General features: G+C 41.7%; 1 non-coding gene and 1 pseudogene across 1 annotated transcript; both read left to right on the plus strand.

Annotated features, from left to right (window-relative positions):
• Positions 1–390: 390 nt before the first annotated feature.
• Positions 391–23,460, plus strand: LOC128591415 (cytidine and dCMP deaminase domain-containing protein 1-like; annotated as a pseudogene).
• Positions 23,461–23,639: 179 nt separating this feature from the next.
• LOC128592894 (U6 spliceosomal RNA) lies at positions 23,640–23,745 on the plus strand. Its single transcript, XR_008382105.1, has one exon. It is a non-coding gene; the product is annotated as a U6 spliceosomal RNA (small nuclear RNA).

Genomic DNA, 23,745 nt, shown 5'->3' on the forward strand with positions numbered 1-23,745 from the left:
CCTCAGTGTATGTGGCAAACACCCTAACCACTGAGCTACAGGCTCCGAGCCAACAATGCCATATTAAATTGCCCTTTCTTGTCCCTATGCTATATCTTGGGCAGATTCCATAATGTTCTGATTATTTTCAGTTAATAAAATCTAGTCTAGTTTGAATCAGGATTAGCTTTGGCTGAAATCAGAAAAAACCTAAAATAACAATCCTTAAACAAAATGGAAATGTACTTCTTTTATGTAAGAAAAAATAAGTCTGGCGGAAGGCCATGTACAGTTAATATGGGAATCCCCCTGTCATCAAGGATCCAGGATATTTTTACACTTCATCATCCAAACATATACTTTCAACCTTCATTGTTGTCAATAATCCAAGATGATTCCTGATGTTTCAGCATGTCAGGTAACAGAAAAGAGACAGGAGAACACAAGGCCCACCTCTCAGCTGAACCAGCACCTTCTAAGCAGCCTCCAGTTTTAAAGAGCCCACGTAACACTCTCGTACATTTCTTTGGCCATAACTTAGTTACATTGCCATGTCCAGTTCAAAGGGAGTAGAAACATAGTCTTTCAATGGGGTCTTGGACATGCCAAATAAAATGGAAGTTCTATTATTAAGGAAGAAGGAGAGAATAGACTCTGGATGGTAACCAGCAGTTTCTGCCACAAACTCAAAAAACAAAAAGTTTCAGTATCTTATCTCTTTCTTTCCCCTTACTCTTCAAGATCTAGCTCTTCTGTTATGTTGGAAAAATAAGAGGAAAAAAGGGGCAAGTACAGAGTGGTTTTAGACCCAGAGTAGAAGGGGCAACTCTAGCCATGCCACTCCATGTGTCAGGTAGACGGGTCCACAGAGCCAAGGAGATTTGCCTCAGAGCCTAAGAAGTGCCCAACGGTCAGTAGTTGGTAGAGATTAGATATTTGATTAGGATGTGCACTTTAGGATCTTCAACATACAAGAAAGAGCCATAAGTAGGAAGAGAAAGGAGGTGGGCCAGCAGCCATGCTTGGGAAACCAGTTCTACCTCTGCTGGTGTGAAACTCCAAAGACTTTGAACATTCTAAGTTCAAACCTGGCCCTTTATGTTGTTTTGAAAATATATTTGTCGAACTAGAGAATAAAATACATTTTTTTTTTTTTTTTTTTGTAGAGACAGAGTCTCGCTGTACTGTCCTCGGGTAGAGTGCCATGACTTCACACGGCTCACAGCAACCTCCAGCTCTTGGGCTTACACGATTCTCCTGCCTCAGCCTCCCGAGCAGCTGGGACTACAGGCGCCCAGCACAACACCCAGCTATTTTTTTTGTTGCAGTTTGGCCAGGGCTGGGTTTGAACCCACCACCCTCGGCATATGAGGCCAGTGCCCTACTCACTGAGCCACAGGCACTGCCTGAGAATAAAACACATTTTAGTTAAAATTGGTTGGTTTGAACATGTAAATATTTAGACATATGGTATGTGGGCCCCCATTTGTACTCTCTGGTTACCATTGCTTCTCTGGCTAGCATCAACTGGTAACTGAAGTTCTCAGGAGAGGACCCTCAAGTGCAGAGTCTCTCCTGGGGTACATGTGCATTTTTCTAGGACCACTACTGCTGAGTGTCCACTCCACTTTACAGTGCCATGACATGGAAGAATATCTCTGGCTTGACCACTTCTTGTACCTCTTTGGTACATACTCTCAGCACGCTACTAGGACGCCCTTACCAGTGACAGCTCTCTTATCTGGAATACTGCCAACATAGCTCAATCCCAGCTGTTTTTCACAAGACCCCCCTAACAGAAAATACCCATCCTTGCTATAATAGGAGTTTAGACTACTGCACAGCCTGCCTCCAACTCCCATTTGGCATCTACCTTAGCTTTTTCTATTTTGGTGAGATCAAGTTCCAAGCCCAAGAATACATTAAAATCAGGAAACCAGCCTCTCCACTCTTCCATATTCCTCCAATCCCACTTAGCATTGGAGATGGAGGAAAAACATGACTTCCTTGGGAGGGTAAAAAATATTTTCTTGCCACAAATGCACAACCACGAAGGTGGACTCTGACTCTGACTCTCCGTTTCTTCCCTCTTTTTCTATGAACTAGGAAGAGAAAGAGAGTTGGGGTGGTGGCTGGTGGTGGCAGGGCTGGTTTTGTTGCCTCATAGTCCTGAGGAAGGTGTCTGCTACAATGGAGGGTGCTGAGAGTTTCATTGTCCTAAACTGGAGGCCCCAAGCCCCAATTTTAAATCAGAAGAAAGGTACTATTCAGGAATATCAATCTGCTTTACCAAATCTTAACTATTATTCTCCTTGACCATTCTGAAGAAATTTTCTCATCATTTATAACAACTTTTTTTCTAAGATATTCTTTCCTCCATTGTTCTGTGATTTTGCATTGGGTGAATTTTCCTGTTTCTGAGTATTCCCTTTCTCTTTTTCATGTTTTGTTTGTTCTCTCTCATTTCAATTTGGTATTAATATCCCTAAGTTGAAATCAGCATTTGTCTCACTTATTAAACTTTAAGTTTTTAAAAAAGTTTAATTTTTGAGGGCCTAATGTATTTGTTTGCTATTTTTGGATAAATTAAAACTGTATGAATCCAGCCCACATTTGGCATCTATTTCCAGTTTCCTTTCCTTTCCTTTTCCATGTTAGCTCATACCCCTACTCATCACTCTCCTTAATGCCTTAAATTACCCCTGCCCTTTTTTTTCACTGTGTCCAGCCTTCTTTTATTTAAGAACAAAGTGATGGGCTTGGCATCTATAGCTCAGTGCCAGGACACTGGCCACATACTCCGGGGCTGGCGGGTTCAGAGTAGCAGGTTCCAACTCAGTCCGAGCTTGCCAAATGACAATGACAACTACAACAAAAAGAATAGCTGGGCATTGTGCTGGGTGCCTGTAGTCCTAGCTACTTGGGAGACTGAGGCAAGAGAATCCCTTAAACCCAAGAGTTTGAGGTTGCCGTGAACTGTGATGCCACAGCACTCTATTGAGGGTGACATAGTGAGACTCTGTTTCAAAAAAACAAACAAAAAAAAGAACAAAGGACTTTCTCACGGCTGCAGTAAATACTACTATGTTGGCTGGGACACCGATCTCTGATTCTGCCCTTAAAGCAATAAAGATGTATTGAAGGCCCTGAGGTTAATCTTCTGGAGAAAAGAATAGAAGCAGCCAAGGTAGACACTGCCAAACCAGTTAGGAAGCCATTGTAAGAGAGATCTCAGAGAGAGACGATAATAATCTGGACTTAGGAATGGCAGAGGAGAAGCAGGAAAGTGTCTGGATTTTAGAGAGACTCCCATCCAGAAGGCGAGTTAAAGGACAGAAATTTAGCAAGTAACCTGGTGGATTAGAGCTGCACCAAGAGAGAAGGTTGAAGAACGCACATCAACCCCACTGAGGTGAGCTGCGATCCCAAGGATACAAACAAAAGGTACAAAATCCATCACCAAGTGCACAGGAGTCCCCTCCACCATGAGAACAGCTCGGAGTGCCCCACAAACAAACGAGCAGAGTTCAAAGGTCCTCCCACTACACTCCATGGGAGACACCCTCTAAAAACTGGACCTACCTCCCCTACTAGGGTGCCACAGCATTCTCCTGCTAGGCATAAAATTGTATAAAACTGTATATATTCTCTACCTGCAATTCTGAGCTCCCAGCACTCCCCTCCACTCTCACTCTGAGGTCTGGAGGCCTGTCCCCCAGAAGTCCAGATTTTTGAGTGATTTCTCAAGGGGTTTGGACAGAGCCTAGACTCCAGCTGGTCAGTGCTGATTCTGCAGAACAGGAGTGAGGAGAGGAAGGTCGGCTGAGAGGGAATCACACCAGAGCAGCGGTGCCCTGAGGTGCAGAGCAGCAGCCATTTTGAGCAACAATAGGGCTCACTCCCGGATATTCCGAAGCCACACCCCCTGTCTCCCTGGGCAACCAGAGGAGGCCGGGCATCTTCTCAGGTGGCAATGACCACAGAACAGATCTGGGATGGAAACGCAGGCCTGTGAGTAAAGGGTTTGCCTGAGGTGGTACCAGCCTGGGTGGAGCACGGGGACTAGAAAACCTACACACAGAGCTGGAAAATTCCCAGGGCGGGGCTGAGCCAGAGGACCACTTTACTGAGCCTAAGACGCACCTGGACCTCAGGGGATTGTCAGCCTATAGGCAAAGGAAGGCAGGAGGCTATAACTGACAGCTAACCGAATACAAACCTGCAGGAGCAAAGACAGGGCCTGAGGAGCAGGCTCTGAGAACTCAAAACAGCTTCTCTTCTGCAGGGGAATTTAGCAGGGACAGAAACAAATTCCCACAAACTTGTTCTGTTCTGTTCTGTCAGTAACATCAATCAGGGTTGTCAGGCCTCACCTCCCCCTGCTCGATAGAGGCAGAGTGCAGGAGCCTGGCTGAGCAGATATAGATTTCCTTGTGATTCAGGCAGGTGCAAACCCTGGAGTATCTGTTCACTAGAGGCAACTGGGTCACAGCCCTGCGGGGCTATCAGTGACTGGGTGTGACAGAGGTGCAAGGTTAAGGAGGCATCAACATTTCCAGACTAATCTATTTGCTGGGTGGGTCCTCCTGACTTCATAGAGCAGCGGAGCAAGTCATATCTGAGTTGTCATCAGAACCCTGCGATCAAGTTGCCAGAGACCTTTTAAACTCTCCCACCTGGGGGCAGTGCCTATGGCTCAGTGAGTAGGGTGCCGACCCCATATACTGAGGGTGGCAGATTCAAACCCAGCTCTGCCAAACTGCAAAAAAAAAAAAAAAAAAAAAATAGCTGCAACAAAAAAATAGCCAGGCATTGTGGCAGGCACCTGTAGTCCCAGCTGCTCGGGAGGCTGAGGCAGGAGAATCATGTAAGCCCAAGAGCTGGAGGTTGCTGTGAGTCCTGTGACATCATGGCACTCTACTGAGGGTGGTAAAGTAAGACTCTGTCTCTACAAAAAAAAAAAACTCTCCCACCTGAGACAGGTGCTGAGACAATTGATTTGGACCTTTTCAACTGAGCCAGTCACCCGAGGACTATTCAAGTGGTGCCCTGGGTGTGTGGTTGTAGGAAGGTTTGATTTTCCTTTTCCAATTGTTGCCTGTGTAGAGTGGGGTGACTTACTTCCTGGTATTTCTCCACAGCTGAGACTCAATCCAGAGTAACTGTTTCACTAGGGTCGAACAGAGACCAGCTGAAAACAAGACAGAACCACTTAGCCCCACCACACCAAATAGGTCCCCAGTTTCTCAGGCCATAGCACTGTACAGGTCCTTGACAAAGCTCCAGGGGAAAAATCAAATGGTGTAAAATAATCATGGGGTGGAATCAGCGGAAAAACTCTGGTAACGTGAATAACCAGAATAGATCAACCCCCCCTGCAAGGAAAGATATGGCAGATGTAACTGAAGATCCCATTCATAAACAGCTGGCCGAGATGTCAGAAATCGAATTCTGAATTTGGATTGCAAACAAGATTAATAGAATAGAGGAAAATTTGGAATTAGAAATTCAAGTAGCAATTCAAAAGTTGGAATTAGAAATTCAAGGAGAAATTGAAAAGTTGTCTCAAGAATTTAACAAATTTAAAGACAAAACCACCAAAGACTTTGATGCACTGAAGCAAGAATTGACTGCCCTCAAAGATTTGAAAAATACAGTAGAATACCTCAGTAACAGAGTGGAGCAAGCAGAAGAAAGGATTTCTGACATTGAAGACAAAGCTTTTGAACGCTCCCAAACTCTCAAAGAGAAAGAGAAATGGAGAGCAAAAACAGATCATTCTCTCAGAGAGCTCTGGGATAATTCAAAGAAGGTTTATATCTGCCTCATTGGAATCCCTGAAAGTGATGAAGTGGTCTCACAATGCACAGAGGCCCTTCTCCATGAAATACGAAAGGGAATTTTCCAAACATGCCAAAAGATTCTGAAATTCAGATAGCAGACAGGTTCAGAACCCCAGCATGACTTAATCCAAATAAGACATCCCCCAGGAATATCATAATTAACTTCACTAAAGTTAATATGAAGGAGAAAATTCTGAAAGCAGCCAGATGTAAGAAATCCATTACCTACAAAGGGAAGAATATTAGAATGACTGCAGATCTCTCTGCTAAAACTTTTCAAGCCAGAAGAGGTGGTCATAGACTTTTAATCTCCTAAAGCAAAATAACTTTCAACCCTGGATCCTGTATCCAGCTAAACTGAGTTTCATTTGTGATGGAGAAATTAAATACTTAATGACATTCATATGTTGAAGAAATTTTCCATAACCAAACCAGCTCTTCAGGATATTCTCAGACCTATTCTCCATAATGACCAGCCCACAGCCCTCTACCACAAAAGTAAACGCACTCAGAAACTTTTGATCAAACTCCAACTTCCACAGTGGCAAAAGGATTAAAAATGTCCACTTGACTTTCGAAAAACTCGATACCCCAAAATTTACCAGACTTATCAATATTCTCCATTAAGGTGAACGGCTTAAACTGTCCTCTAAAGAGGCACAGGTTAGCTGACTGGATACAAAAACTCAGGCCAGATATTTGCTGCATACAAGAGTCACATCTTACCTTAAAAGATAAATATAGACTTAGGGTGAAAGGATGGTCATCCATATTTCAGGCAAATGGTAATCAGAAAAAAGCAGGTATTGCAATTCTATTTCCAGACACAATAGGCTTTAAACCAACAAAAGTAGGGAAGGATAAGAATGGTCACTTCACATTTGTTAAGGGTAATACTCAACGTGGTGAGATTTCAATTATTAATACTTATGCACCCAACCAGAATGCACCTCAGTTTATAAGAGAAACTCTAACAGACATGAGCAACTTGATTTCCTCCACCTCCATAATAGTCGGAGATTTCAAAACTCCTTTAGCAGTGTTGGATAGATCCTCCAATTAGAAGCTGAGCAAAGAAATTTTAGATTTAAACCTAACCATCCAACATTTGGATTTAGCAGACATCTACAGAACATTTCATCCCAACAAAACTGAATACACATACTTCTCATCAACCCATGGAATATACTCCAAAATCGATCACATCTTAGGTCACAAGTCTAACCTCAGTAAATTTAAAGGAATAGAAATTATTCCTTGTGTCTTCTTGGACCACCATGGAACAAAAGTTGAACTCAGTAACAACAAGAATCTGCATACTCATACAAAAACATGGAAGTTAAATAATCTTATGCTGAATGATAGCTGGGTCAGAGACGAGATTAAGAAGGAAATCGCCAAATTTTTGGAACAAAATGACAATGAAGACATGAATTATCAGAACCTCTGGGATACTGCAAAGGCACTCCTAAGGGGGAAATTTATAGCACTGCAAGCCTTCCTCAAGAGAACGGAAAGAGAGGACGTTAACAAGTTAATGGGACATCTCAAGCAACTGGAAAAGGAAGAACATTCCAACGCCAAACCCAGTAGAAGAAAAGAAATAACTAAAATTAGAGCAGAATTAAATGAAATTGAAAACAAAAGAATTATACAACAGATCAATAAATCCAAAAGTTGGTTTTTTGAAAAGGTCAATAAAATAGATAAACCTTAGGCTAAACTAACCAGGAAAAAAGGAGTAAAATCTCTAATCTCATCAATCAGAAACGACAAAGATGAAATAACAACAGACTCCTCAGAAATTCCAAAAATCCTTAATGAATATTACAAGAAACTTTATTCTCAGAAATATGAAAATCTGAAGGAAATTGACCAATACTTGGAAGCACGTCACCTTCCAAGACTTAGCCAGAATCAAGTGGAAATGTTGAACAGGCCAATATCAAGTTCTGAAATAGCATCAACCATACAAAATCTCCCTAGAAGAAAAAGCCCGGGACCAGATGGATTCACGTCAGAATTCTACCAAACCTTTAAAGAGAAACTAGTACCTATATTACTCAACCTGTTCCAAAATGTAGAAAAAGAAAGAATACTACCCAACACGTTCTATGAAGCAAACATCACCCTGATCCCCAAACCAGGAAAAGACCCAACAAGAAAAGAAAATTATAGATCAATATCACTAATGAATATAGATGCAAAAATATTCAACAAGATCCTAACGAACAGAATTCAGCAACACATCAAACAAATTATACATCATGACCAAGTCAGTTTTACCCCAGGGTCTCAAGGCTGGTTCAATATCTATAAATCTATAAGTATAATTCAGCACATAAACAAATTAAAAAACAAAGACCATATGATTCTCTCAATTGATGCAGAAAAAGCTTTTGATAATATCCAGCATCCCTTCATGATCAGAACACTTAAGAAAATTGGTATAGAAGGGACATTTATTAAACTGATAGAGGCCATCTATAGCAAACCCACAGCCAATATCATATTGAATGGAGCTAAATTGAAATCATTTCCACTTTTAGAGAAAAGAAAAAAGTTGCTCAGGCTGCAAAGCAGTGGCTCACTGTAGCCTTGAACTCCTGGGCTCAGGTGATCCTCCCACCTCAGCCTCCTGAGTACCTGGGACTACTATTCTACCATTATGCCATTAGTCTCCCTCAAGCTTTTAATTTTGGAGTTACCCTTTGACCACTTCCCTGCAGTGTCTTATCAATTCTTTTTTTTTAAAGAGAACAAATTGCTTTATTACAAATGTTCATTGTAAATAACTTGCAAAACAAAAACAAAAAAACCCATCTATAAATCCACCTGTAATACAGTTCACCCTTGAACAACGTGGGTTTGAATGGTGAGGGTCCACTCATATGAGAATATTTTCAACCAAGCATGGATCAGAAGTACAGTGCATGGCGGAGGGCCAACTTTCCATACATGTGGGTCCCACAAGGCCAACTGCAGAATATGAGTTTGTGTAGATATTGTGTGGTATATTTAGGGGTTCTGGAACCAATCTCCCGTGTAAACTGAGGGACAACTGTAATTTGTAGTCTTTATGAACTTCTATTTATATGTACATACAAAAGTACATATATATTTCTACCAATATGAGATTGTGAATATAATTTAATTTTGGAAACTGTTTTTCTTTTCACTTGACATATCCCATATGCATTTTTCTATATCATTACATTTTCCTCTACAAAGGTGGTTCTCAAATTGTGGTCCCTGGCAGCATCAGCAAGCATCACCTAGGAACTCATAAATTGCAAATTCTTGGACATCATCCCAAACATTCTGTATCAGAAACTCTGGGGTTGAGCCCAGAAAGCTGTCAACAGTCCTCCATGTAATTCTGATGTACACAGAAGTTTGAGAACCACTGTTCTATAGTATGACTTTTTAATAGCTAAAGATATTCCATTGAATAGCAATACCACAATCTACTTATCTATCCTGTTATTGTTAGTCATTGATGTTATTAATTTTTCACATTTTAAAAACACCATAGTGGCCAGGTGCAGTGGCTTATGCCTGTAATCCTAGTACTTGGGAGGCTGAGGTAGGTGGATTGCCTGAGCTCACAGGTTCAAGACCAGCCTGACTCAGAGCAAGACTCTATCTCTAAAAATAGCTGTGCATTGTTCCAGGTGCCCGTAGTCTCAGCTACTTGGGAGGCTGAGGCAAGAGACTCACTTGAGCTCAACAGTATGAGGTTGCTGTGAGCTGTGACACCACGGCACTCTACCAAGGGTGACAAAGTGAGGCTCTGTCTTAAAAAAGAAAAGAAAAACTACAGTGAATATTGTTGTAGTTAAACTTTGAAGACATCCATAGGATGAAATAAACTTCTATTTTATTTAGGCCATTGAAGCTAGAGTTTCTTTTATTCAGCAACTGGGCTTTTACCCTAATAACACCTTCTTCACCTCAGACTTAGACTTCTAAAACACAGATCTCCTGATATAAGTCTCCTAGACCTATAATTCATCATACACAGTATGACTTATTAAACTAAGAACCATTTTGCATTAACAGCACCACTCTCTGCTCAAGAACTACTATCCACTCATTCATGTACTCCTTATTTCAGGGGCTATGCTAAGTATGTTTGGGCACTGTCCTAAGTGCTAGTGATAAAAGAAAATAACAGTATATTTATTTTTTATTTATTTGTTTATTTTTTATTATTTTTTATTTTTTTGAGACAGAGTCTCACTGTGTTGCCCTTGATAGAGAGCCGTGGCTTCACAGCTCACAGCAACCTCCAACTCTTGGGCTTAAGCGATTCTCTTGCCTCAGCCTCCCAAGTAGCTGGGACTACAGGAACCCGCCACAACACCCAGCTATTTTTTGTTGCAGTTGTCATTGTTGTTTAGCTGGCCCAGGTCAGGTTCAAACCCACCAGCTTTGGAGCATGTGGCTGGCGCCATAACCACTGTACTACAGGTGCCAAGCCACATATATTTATTTTTATTTATAAGTCTTTGCCCCTCATGTGCTTTACAAGTCTAGTCAAAGAGATTGACAAAATTGACAAATAGTCACACAAGTAAATACATATAACTTTGATAATTTTTGCAAATAAGAAGATCACAATACCAGGAGACATACAACAAACAATTTGACTTCAAGAAGTCAAGGTAGAGCAGGTGCACTGGCTAACGCCTGTAATCTAGCACTCTGGGAGCCTGAGGCATGTGGATGGTTTGAGCTCAAGAGTTCAAGACCAGGCTGAGCAAGAGTGAGACCCCGTATCTACTAAAAATAGAAAAATTAGCTGGGCATTGTGGCAGGCATCTGTAGTCCCAGCTACTTGGGAGGCTGAGGCAAGAGAATCACTTAAACCCAAGAGTTGGAGGTTGCTGTGTGCTGTGACACCACGGCACTCTACCCAGGGCGACATAGTGAGACTATCTCAAAAAAAAGGAATCCTCCCCACAAAAAGAATTTTTGTCTTTATCACATGACCATTGAGAAGTCATTAAAGAGTTTAACTTCGAGAGTGGCATAATTATGAAATCTTTACCTAAATGGGTTAATTAATTAATTCTCCCCTCAGGCTTTTGCTCTTCTTTTTTTAATGTTTTTTTAAATTTTATTATTTTTTATTAATATTAAATCATAGCTGTGTACATTAATGCGATCATGGGGCACCATACATTGGTTTTATAAACAGTTTGACACATTTTCATCATATTGGTTAACATAGCCTTCCTGGCATCTTCTTAGTTATTGTGTTAAGACAATTATATTCTACATTTACTAAGTTTCACATGTACCCTTGTAAGATGCACCACAGGTGTAATCTCACCAATCACCCTCCCTCTGCCCAGCCTCCCTCCTCCCTCAGCTCTTCTTTATTTATATTCTCCCCTGGACAAGTCACCCACTTTCAAATCATAAGGAACTATACAAAGGGGACCGAGAATAAGTGGCCAGAGAAACTGGAGGAAAACTAGGAGTGTGTTATGTTAAAGAAGCCAAGAGAGTTAGGGTTAGGGGTAGGAGGAAATAAAAAGGAAAGAGTGATCAATAGTATTCAATGCCACCAAGAGAAGGTAAAATGTAAATTTAATACATCCATGGCTTCCCAGGGCCTACAGGATAGAGAAAATTTCTTACTTTGTCATTCAAGTCTTGCATCAATTCTATCTTTACCTACCTCTCCACCATTTTTGTGGCTATCTAAAACATCTCTAAAATGAACCTTTTAGATAAATTACCCTGTTTATTTTACCTAACACATATTGTGCTCTGCCCACCTATCATCTTCAGATGTATTTTCTGTCCCTTATCATTTATCTAAATTACTATCAATTTTCTAGGTCTTATCCCCATTTCACCTCCTCTGTGCTTCCTCCATGAAGCCTACTGTGGTGGCCACGAGAATGTACCTCTCAAATCTTCAATCACAGAGATGCTTCTGACAGAAATGCCTCTGCCCTCTGACATGCATCACTGTGTTTGCAACAAAGCTCTGCTTCCCACAGGCTGTTCCTTCCCAGTGAGTACGCAAGACAGAGATACTAAGGGATGCATTCCAGAGAGGTGCCAGATTCCTCTCACAGGTGACTTTAGCTTGAGAAATCCCAAATGGCCATGTCAAACTTTCTTTAGAACTGCAGCGGGATTGTCCAACCCTCCTTATTTCACTCTGGGTCATATTTGCATTGTAGTCTAATAGCTTTCTCAGCCTACTCTGTTTGCCTCCTCATTTTATTTCATGGGCATTTCCTCTAATAAATTTCTTGCACAATTAATTTTGTCTTGCATCTACTTCTCAAGGTTCCAGACTAACACAGGTGCTGCCAGGAATGGTCTAAGAAAACAGGTGGGAAGATGAGGATTTGGACTGGCTTATCCACTGCCCATCAGGTAAAGAGGATGCCAGCTTGATTAGCAGGTGGAGCATAGATGGTCCCTGGCACAAGGTGGTGGTTCACCTGCAAAATAATTCACAAATTAAATGGGAAGATGTCTCAGTGGAGGGGAATGCTGTGGCAGGTATGATGATGCAGGCATTTGGGAAAAAAGGCGGGTCCAGAGGTACAATTTCTACAAGAAGTTGGTGGTTTCTACTCAGTTGTAATGATGCATTGCAGAGAGATAATGAGAGACTGAGAGCAGCCAACAAGGAGTTTTGGTTAAGAGACAAAACCAAATGTCCATTACAAAGGGCCTTTGGGATGGCTTACAAAGAGACCCTTATCTCCAGCAATGAAGAGATACACACCTGAGTGGCAGGCAGAAGACCACCTTGCTAGTGTAGCAGAGTGCCAAAGACATTAGAATGCTCAGCCAAGGCAGGCTTGGCATAGCCTTCTAACAAAGGGGCAGTATCAGTGTAGAGGCAAGCAGCAGTCTGGATGGATGGAGGGCCATTCTTCAAGATGTCACATGTGTATTAAATCTGAGACCCTTACATGGTGTGTGTCCTCAGTAGAAAGGATATATGGGCCTGGGAAGCAAAAGACAGGAGCTGGGGTGCCCCACTGAGGGATTTGTGCTTTCTGTTCCCACAACTCTTGGCTCTGCAGGGTTAGAGGTCTTGGTCCCTATAGCAAGTACAGTCTTGCCAGGAGATCCCATTGTCACCTCCAGGATCCCGTTAAACTACAAACTATGGCTACTGCCAGGGCATTTTGAACTCCATGTGTCGAGGAATCAGCAAAGAGAGGAATCACCATTCTGGAGGGGCAACTGACCTGCTCAGCTAAAGGGATGCTTTTACCTAACAGGGACAAAAAAGAATATGTGAGGAGCCAGGTGACCCACTTGGGTGCCTCCTGGTACTCTCTTGCTCTGTTGTAAGATGAATGAATGTATAAAGCAACCCTGACCTGAGAAAGATATGGTTACCTTTCTTGTTCAGACCCATAGAGGATGATAGTTTGGCTCACATCACCGGGTCAGTTACCAAGACATGCCAAGGTGAGGGGATTTGAGACTGGATAGTGCAGGAGGGAGAAGATGAGTACCCTGAAATAAATTGCAACAGAAGCTGTAGTTCTTTCACTAACCTCCTTCTTCTGAGTTTCACCACAGGGAAAGAGAGGCTCACAGAAGCCATGGAGGAGCTGCTCCCTAAATCTATGTGGTGCCAAGGGCAGACTGTGGAGGCCCTAAGAATATAACTCTCAGATCTTCAACTGCAAGGGGTCTAACTGACCAAGGGTGCTCCCCTAGTGCTCCCCTCTGAAGTCCACAGCTGGATTCTGGCTTCTGTTTTTTTTTTAGAGACAGAGTTTCACTTTGTTGTCCTCGGTAGAGTGCTGTGATGTCACAGCTCACAACAACCTCCAGCTCTTGGGCTTAGGCAACTCTCTTGCCTCAGCCTCCCGAGTAGCTGGGAGGGACTGCAGGCGCCCACCACAACACCTGGCTATTATTTTGTTGTTGCAGTTTGGCCCGGGGCCAGGTTTGAACCTGCCACCCTAAGTATATGGGGCCGGTGTCCTACTCACTGAGCCACAGGCACCGCCCTGAAGCCATCCTTTGTTTTTGTTTTTGTTGTTTTTTTTTTTTTTTTTTTTTTTTTTTCAGTTTTTGGCTGGGGCTGGGTTTGAACCCGCCACCTCTGGTGCCCTACCCTTTGAGCCACAGGCACCACTCTTTTATTTATTTTTTTAGAGACAGAGTCTCACTTTGTCACCCTTGGCAGAGTGCTATGGCATTGGCATCACAGCAACCTCCAGCTCTTGGGCTTAGGCAATTCTCTTGCCTCAGCCTCCCAAGTAGCTGGGACTACAGGTGCCCACTACAACACCTGGCTATTTTTTGTTGCAGTTTGGCTGGGGCCGGGTTTGAACCCGCCACCCTTGGTATATGTGGCTGGCACCCTACTCACTGAGCCACAGGCACCATGCAAAGCCATGCTTCTTGAAGGCTGCTGCCAGCCAATGACTGAGTATGGCAGGGAAACTGAGGCAGGTCTATTCCTAGAGATGGGACTCCTCTGGGAGCTGACTTTGCTCAAGGACTTCCTGATGATGTTGCTCAACTTTCCTTGGCCTGCTCTGTGGTCTAAGAGCCTTCCACCCAGCCTGCCTTCCATTCTTCCCTGTCTCCCTCACTCAGGGTCAGATTCATCTCATAGTAATAGTCTAAAGGCCTTCCCATCCTCTCCTTGCTCCTTCTACATTTTTTTCCCAGGCATTTCCCTAATATATTTATTGCATATTTAATCCTGTCTTGACATTATCTTCCTGGCAGATATGAACTTTAAACCTACCTTAAGTCTCCACCTGTCATTGATAACCTTCTGCTTTAAACTCCTTGTTTTTTTGATACTGTCTTGCTCTGTTGCCCCAGCTAGAATGCAGTGGCATCATCCTAGCTCTCTGCAACCTCAAACTCCTGGGTTCAAGTGATTCTCTTTCCTCAGCCTCCCAAGTAGTTGGGACTACAGGCACACACCACAAGGCTTGGCTAATTTTTTTTTTTTTTTTTTTTTTTTTTAGAGATGGGGTCTTGCTCTTGCTCAGGCTGGTCTTGAACTCTTGACCTCAAGCAGTCCTTCCTCCTTGACCTCTCAAAGCACTAGGATTACAGGCATGAGCCACCTTACCAAGTCTGCTTTGAACTCTTATGTCGCTTCTCTCCACCACTCGACACTCCCCAAATTCTGTCTAGAAAATAAAATCTATGTCTACATCTTCCCATCTGGCTTAATAATCTCCTGGAAATAGTCACCATTATATCACCCTTACCAACTTCTGCACTTCACTCAGTGAAGGAGCTCACTTCAACCGTCACAGGAAAGAAGTTGCCAAGGGACTAAGCCAGTGGTTCTCAACCTTCCTAATGCTGCGACCCTTTAATATAGTTCCTCATGTTGTGGTGACCCCCAACCATAAAATTATTTTCATTGCTACTTCATAACTGTAATTTTGAAGTTTATGAATGAAGTTTAAGCAGAAGCATCTTAGACTTCAGTACAGTCTAAGGAAGTCAGCAAGAGAGCTAACTGAAATAACACCACACTATGCCTTCCCCTTTTACACTTGGCTTGTTGTAAATGAATCATAATATAAGTATCTGATATGCATCATGTATTTAGGCGACCCCTGTGAAAGGGTCCTTTGATCCCCAAAGGGGTTGTGACCCACAGTTGAGAACTGCTGGACTAAGCTGTTCAGACAATCCTGTGCCCAGGATTGATGTTTTCCAATTACTTAAACTTCCTAGGGTACTATTTCTTTCCCATTCCTCAAACCTGCTACTCAGAATGGTTTTCCATCCTCCTGGGGTCCTTTAATTCTCAGTACCCTACCCATTTTCCACACATTTTACCATATACGTCAGCCTAATAGAGGGTGTGGCATAGATAGCTGTCAGCCAAAATTTGTGATCCTCCTTCTGTTGTGTGGAGATGTTTCTGGAAAGTGGCTGGCTAGCCAGGGACCACCTTGTCAAGCTTCCCTCTGCATCCAGGTAGAGCTGGGGTCTTTAATAAACAGGACTTCTCAGGTGGTGCCTGTGGCTCAACAGAGTAGGGCGCCAGCCCCATATGCCAGAGGTGGTGGGTTCAAACCCAGCCCCGGCCAAAAACTACAAAAAATAAATAAATAGGACTTCTCTTCCACTTATTTCCTTTCCCATTCTCCAATTAAGTACAGAGGATTGTAGGGATGGTAGGCCCACAAGACAGAAGCAGCTTGGGTCCTTTCACCATGTGGAGGAAATCTGCCCACCATGTGGAAGGATGCCTACACTAGCATGTTAGAGTGAGCTTCTATTATATTAAATAGCTGACATATTAGAGTTTGTTACTATCTCTCATAATATTCTAAATCTTATAGAGATAATTTGTCCTTTTCTTGGCTACTCTTCATCTTAATTCCCTTCTGTTTATAGGGAGTCCTCCATTTATGGGACCCTTGATGCCAAATGGGCTAGATCCACCTGATGCCAGGATGTGAGCATGATACTTACTCTCTGCCAATCTGATGTTCCCACTCAAGACTATGAATGGAGGAGTGAGTCAAATATACATGACAATATAAAAACTAGGCACAGTGGTGGTATACACTTGAGATTCAGAGGCAGTGGCAGCAAGGTCTGTCAATAGTGGTAGCTAGGTCCAAATCATAACCAGACTGTTCTGGTAGCATGATCTTACCTATGTTTTCTTGCATCTAGATTATCTTGCCTTTGACTCTTCTCCAGCCTTTTTGTCAATTCTTTCCTTTCAGTAATTAATTTTCTTCTTTAGGTATTTCAGGATCAGTTCCCATCTATAATATTGCTCCCATCTTTACTGGACTTGACTCCCACTCAGTGCTTAATAAAGATATGTTATCTCACTTAATTTAATCCTTCCAACTGTTCTGTAGGGTCAGTATTATTACTACCATTTTACAAGTTGGAATACCTAAGTCAAAGAGATGAACTGATTTTCCCAGTCACACTCATTATTTCTGTCATTTGGAATTCAGTTTTTATAGCACCAAAGCATGTTTTCCATTGTACCAGAAGACTTTCACCAACTTATAATTATCATAGTGCTGATTCTGGAAATAAGGAATGCATCAACATTTACTCAGTCCTTTCTTAGATATAAAAGGGTTAATAAGGAAAACTCTGTTGTTGCAGCAATTTTCTAAGCTTTCAAATAGTCTTCAAATAGTACTGTTTTTCTCTTCACTTTTTCTTTTCCTTTCCCTCCTTCTGTCTTTTTTTCTTTCTTTCCAAAACAACAAGCCAGGTGTAAAAGGGGAAGCCACAGTGTGGTGTCATTTCATTTAGCTCTCTTGCTGACTTCCTTAGACTGAACTGAAGTCTAAGATGATTCTGCTTAAACTTCATGCCTATTCTCATTCACTCAAGGTCACATTTGCATTAATCACAAGTTGAAATTGGGGGGAGCAATGCATAGGATTAGCTATACCCCAGTGGAAAATAATTGTTTTTAATACTTTTGTTGTTCCCCAGTGAATACTTTGCAAATGTCAATACCACCCCTGGGAGACTACATCAGTTTCCCATCCTTCATGGGAAAGAAGCTTCCTCTACTGATGGAGCTGAGGGTCAGATAATTCCCCCATCCCAGAGAAACTGGAGTAGCAAGAAAGTTCATTCAGTGATTGAATATCTTCCATGTACCTGGAACTATTGGGTATTGGAAAACAGAAATAAAAATGGTAGAGTCCATACCCTGAATAAGCATATAATCCAGGGAGAGTCATATATAAATAGCTTATTTTTTTTCCATTTTCTACATGTTAACCTTAATTGCTTTAGAGTAGCATAATTCATACAAAAAACTCAAAATCACCCATTGTAACAGAAATAGTTGTGAAATTATCATAACTCATAAGCCTTTTAGAAATGCAGCAGGAATAATAAAGGAAAAAGAAGTTAAGAAGAAAGGCTACTAGTTAAAAGAAAAATATATTAATCTAGTACTATGACTCCTGTCTTAGAATTTTGTAAGTATCTGGAGATGGACAGGAAAACAGAGGATGAAAGAAAAAAGAAGAATATTTCTTATATAATGGCTAAACTTTAGCTTAAATTTTACATAATATTAACATCCAGAAATGGACAGAAGCACTAAGGATGTTTTGGTTGAAATGGGAAAGGGCATTCTCAACTCAGAGTGACCTATTATACTACAGTTCTGAAAACATATATCTCAACCCCATTGCCAGGTATAAATCTTTTTTTGAGATAAGGTCTTACTATGTTGTTTGGGCTGGAGTGCAATGGTTATTCCCAGGTACGATCATAGTACATCACAGCATTGAACTCTTGGGGTGATCCTCCTGCCTCACCTTCCCAGTAGCTGGGACTATAGGCATAGGCTACTGCACTCCACTCAGGAATAAATCTAAACAGAATTGGAGCATACTGTGGGTGGAAAGGAAGAGATTATCAGAAAAATCTAAAGAAGTAATTTTAATGCAATATATCAAGGAGGTATTATTACAGAGGTAGGGACAAACTATGGGAACACAAAAGAAGAATGCAGTAATGTTGTGGAATGGAAAGCATGGTGGGTATCAGAAGGAAGGGAACTAATGGCATCAGAATAAGCAAGAAAGTGAAGGGAGAATTCTTGGAGAAAGTTAAGGATATCTAGAGGGCTTGGAGGGAAGGTAGGAGAAAGTCTTAAGAACCAGACTGAACTGGGTAGAGAAGAGAATAAGGAAGATAGTGATAGCTTGAAGGGATTTGGGAGACTGAGAGGTAGAAGTAGAGAAGGGACAGGTTGTTGAGCAGAGGATTGGGGCCAGGGAAAAGCAAAGAGGTAGGAAGACAAAAAACTAAGAGACAGGGACTTTTAGTATAGAGGGGCCATGTCTGCATATTCAGTGTCAGTAGGAGCAACATAAATAATTCTAGCCAAACAAACATTCTAATGTGAAGTTTTGTGACCAGAAGTTTATACTACCTGCATCCTGGGTAACCAGAGAAAGTGTAAGTTACTCTTACATAGATAACACTGTTAAAAAGTAGAACTTGATAAAAAGATATAAATGAGGAGGCAGTGCCTGTGGCTCAGAGGAGTAGGGCACCAGCCCCATATGCCAGAGGTGGCGGGTTCAAACCCAGCCCCAGCCAAAAATTACAAAGAAAAAAAAAAAGATATAAATGAGGAACAAAAAGTGGACAGGAGTTTAGAGAAAGAAGTACTTGTAACTGAGAAATTGTGGAAGAAATGGTGCTTGGAGCAAGATACGTGGGATTTGGACATGCGAAATTAGAGTGGGAGAACATCAAGGAATAGCAAGAATCTGCAGTGATCTAGTATAGTGGGTTGAATTGTGTCCAAACCCCAAGTCCTGGTACCTGTGAATATGATCTTATTTGGAAATAGGGTCTTTGCAATGTAATTAAGGCAATGTAATTTTGCAATTAATTTTAACTCCTGGATTCAAGCTGTAACTTTGCAATGTAATTAAGTTAAGCATCTCTAGAAGAGATCATCCTGGATTTAGAATGGGTCCTAAATTCGGTGACAAGTACCCTAAACAAAAATAGAGAAGGAGGTCACAGACATGAAGACATAGGGAAGAAGATCATGTGAAGATGGAGGTGGAGATTGGTGTCATGCTGTCTCAAAACAAGGAACACCCAAGCTATCAGAGCTAGAGAGGCAAGAAAGAATTCTTCCCCAGAGCCTTTGGAGAGAGGGTGGCCTTGATGACATCTTGCTTTTGGACTCCTGGTTGCTAGAACTGTGAGAGAATAAAGGTCTGTTTCACCACCAACTTTGTGGTAATTTGTTGCAGCAGCCCTAGGAATTAAAACACCTAATATGACTTTTGTGACTTCTGCCAGCAACTTTAGGCAGTCTGTGAATGGAATTAGAGTTATTCAGAGGAAGGGACTCAAGGTGTTGTGATTCACTCAAGGTGAAGTGATTCAAAGAAAGGGACTCGAGATTTTCAGCTCTACTGTCTCAAAAGTTGAGGAAACAAAAGATAGTTCAGAGTTTCTCCCATCTTACAATGGAGAAATAACTCATACATAGCAATTAAGGATAGGAAAGCAGCCTAGAGCATGCTAGTATTAGAGGGCAATTGCTGGATAGTTCAACCCTATTCCTACTTCTATCCGCCTCAGGCTGGGACTTGCATTGGGGTGAGAGGAATAACAGTACAGGTTTATAGCACTACTTAGGGAGTGCTCTATAGGACATTAGGACTGAGAGGAAGAGGAAGAGGGGGAGGAAGAGAGGACTAGCTAGAGGGAGAAGTTAGGTTCAGTGAGCACCCCTATGTTGGGCGTTCTGCCAAGCATTGGTTTTTGTTTTGTTTTAATTTAATTTAATTGTTTTCAAAGTGGTGTCTTGCTGTTGCCCTGGCTAAAGTGCATGTGTCATCATGGCTCACTGCAACCTCAAACTCCTGGATTCAAGCTGTCCTCCTACCTCAGCCTTCTGAATAGCTGGAACCATAGGTATGTACCACCACACCCAGTGAATTTTTCTATTTTTTTATAGAGATGTTTGCCTATGTTGTTCAGGCTGGTCTCAAATTCCTAGCCTCAAGTGGTCCTCTCAACTTGGCCTCCCAAAGTTCTAGCATTACAGGTGTGAGCAGCATTGGTCATTTAAAGTTAAATAAGAAAAAGCTTCCTTGCTTCCCTGAGGGACCAATACTTAGCCTAACACAAGCAAAGGGAGAATCAAGAAGTACTTTCTGGAGGAGATGATGAGCAGAGCCTGAAAGGACTATAGGAGTAGGTGAAAACTTCTGAACCTACCTGCAACTACCTATTTTCGAGCTCTATTCAATTTCACAAATGTATTCTGAAGGCCTTCCTTTTTCAGGTGTAGGGGCCACAGGGGTGAACAAGACAGCTGCAGCCCTTGCCCTCTGGTTGGGGAGTGTAGCTCGGAAGAGAGCTAAAAAATCTTAACACAAGATGGAATGTGCTTTATGAGAGGAAACTACAGGGCACTGTAGGACAAGGGAATCCTGTGGTCCCTGGCCCAAAGCAAGTCCCAATTTCTGGACATAAGACAGGAGTCAGACAACTTGCAGGATGTTAGGGTAGGGGTAGGGAGAAGCCCAACAGGATAAGAAAGTCACAAGAATGTTAGTTTGCTTAGCTAAGAAAAATGTCACCAACAGGAACCCTTGGTTATTTTACTTTAGTCATATCTTTATTTAAGATAAAAGGGGGAATTCCTTTAATTGAGGCATGGGCACAATTGAGGTGACGGGGTTCCTAAGTGAACTACCTTCATTAACATACTAAAAAATCACACCCACCAACACCATGACAGTTTACAATTGCCATGGCAACCCTGGATGTTCCCCTGCATGTATAAAGTCAATAAAGGGAATGGTTCTAGTTCTAGGAATCTCCCACCCATATTCCAGAAAACTCATGAATATTCCACCCTAGCTTAGCATATTATTATCTATTAGCATAAAAGGAGAGACCCTAACCCTGGGTTGGTATTATTTTTCCTTATTGGCATAGTCTAGTCCACTCTCTACTATCTTTTAAGAGTGTACTCTGCTTTCTATACTATGTCTTTAATAAATTTCTTTGTTTTGCATGTGACCTGAGTTTAAATTCTTTCTTGCTCAGAGGTCAAGAACCCTCTCTGCTGGCACAAGTGGTGGTCCACACTAGTATTAGATAAGGCAAGACACTTCACAATCTAATTCCCTTCTTGTTTTCCAGTTTTATTTACTACTATTCCTGGAAAAGCTGGGAACACAGCTATGTGTGTGTGTGTGAGAGAGAGAGAGAGGGAGCATGCTTCCCTGTGTATCTAGGTGAACAATTCCTACTCCAGGAAATGCAACCAGTACTGATGTTTAGTTCTTGGTACATAGTAGGTGCTCAAAAATTTTTGCAGAAGGTCATTCAAGGTGCCTAGAAGTGGCGGCAGGCGGGCTTTGGCATCATCTGGCTGTGCCTGGTGGGCTGTTGCTTTATAGTTGCCAGGAGGAGACGAGAAGGGGAGCTGCTGGGGCCAAGAGCATCCTGACAGGGAGAGGTTTCCTGGGCAGCAGAGGACGCTAGGCTTGGGCTAAAAGAAGCAGGGCAGATGAAAAGTGTGGAGAGTGCAGAGACCAGGCTGTCAGTCAGCACCCAGTCGGGTCAAATACCAAGACTTTCTAAAGTCAGTCTTTTCACTCTGCTCAGCCTCCAGATGGAGCTCTTCCCAGGAGAAGTCCAAAGACAAAATGCCCCCCAAAAATGAAGAGGGAAAGCATGGATCCTTAGGAGATAATGAAGAAGTAGCCAGAGTATCTACTGACAAAAACCAGGATTACATAGGTGACTTGCCAAAAATGTTAGTGAAGTGAAGGAAAATTAAGATCCAGAGCAATGATTGACTGAAAGATTCAGTCTTCTGGGAGTTGAGTGAAGAGAATTGGTCTTGTAGTGGTGAAAAACATAAAAATTGTTGGTCTCCACTGTTCTAGTGAAGATTTAGATGCTGGGCAATGCTGTTATTAAACACAAGTCAAAGCTAAAAAACTATGATCTTTATTTTTCAAAAAACCATGTTCTGCTTGTTTGAAAATGATTGCAAATGCTGGAGTTAACCAAATTTCATATTGGCCCATTGATCCAGAAATAAGTTTGCTTACTAAGGCTTCTAGTTCTGAAGATGCAAAGTTAGATGGCAAAGCAGTGGAAAGATTGAAGTCAAATAGTCAGACCCGTGTGTGTCTTACTTCAGCTTTTGGTGTGTTATGTGGTGCAGTTTGTAGAGGGGAGCTCTTACAAATGTGACTTTATTCAAAAAACTGCAAAAAATATTACCAGATGCTAACATTGACTTTTGTTCTGAATGTAAACAAGAAAGAATAAAAGAATATGAAATGTTATTTTTGGTTTCAAATGAAGATATGCATAAGCAAATACTGGTGACTATAGGTTTGGAGAACCTGTGTGAAAATCCATAGTTTAGCAATCTAAGGCAAAACATGAAAGACCTTGTCCTACTTTTGGCCATGGTAGCTTGCAGTGCACCCAAATATAAACACTTCGGATTTTATTGTAGCAACATACAACAGATTAATGAAATTCACAAAGTTTTCCAGAAGAAATTACAAGGCACTATATGGTTCAAGCCAGATTAATAGCATATTGAACTGAGGATCATAAAACAGGAGCAGTCATCTGGGCAGAAGGGAAATCTAGACATTGGGATGGAACAGGTGCTATGTACTTCATAGGATGTGGTTATAATGCTTTTCCTGTTGGATACAAGTATGCTGACTTCCCACATGTGGATGACAAGCATAAAGACAGAGATATAAAAGCAATTCAGATACATTATACACACAAAACAGAATACCTTGATATTTAGGAGTCAAGAAATAAAACCAGAAGAAAGAAGCATGATTTTTGTGACAATGTCCATGATGATGAATGTGTACCTTTAATTAAGAGTACAGGCATAAAACAAATCTATGCAGGGGACAGAGATGTTGGAAAAAAGAAAGCAGACATGTATATGAGGTTCGGGGAACTTGAGGGGGTGAGCAAATTTATATGGCAGCTGACTCCATCCGGAGCTTATGGTTTTGAACAAAAGGATCCTGGAAGGGGAGAAAACAGAGTGCTAAGCACCACCCCTCCAAATGAAGAACAGCACCGAAACAAAAAGCTGTGTCTCAGAAACCACTGAGAAGGCTGTCTGCTTGGGAGAAAATCCTCCAGAAATTTCTATTGCATTTCCAAAATTCAGCCTTGTTAACTCAGAAAATAAAGATGGATTTTGTGAATTATTGAAAAGTGTTTTTAAGGACACTAATTTATGTCTAGCATATGAAAGATGTTAGTGAGAATATTAAAAAATAAATGTTTGTGCTCACTTCACAGCACATATACTAAAATCGGAACGATAAAGAAAAGATTAGCATGGCCCCTGTGCAAGGATGGCGTGCAAATTCCTGAAATGTGTTCCATTTTT

Source organism: Nycticebus coucang, chromosome 8, assembly GCF_027406575.1.
Source record: "Nycticebus coucang isolate mNycCou1 chromosome 8, mNycCou1.pri, whole genome shotgun sequence".
Classification (NCBI taxonomy): domain Eukaryota; kingdom Metazoa; phylum Chordata; class Mammalia; order Primates; family Lorisidae; genus Nycticebus; species Nycticebus coucang.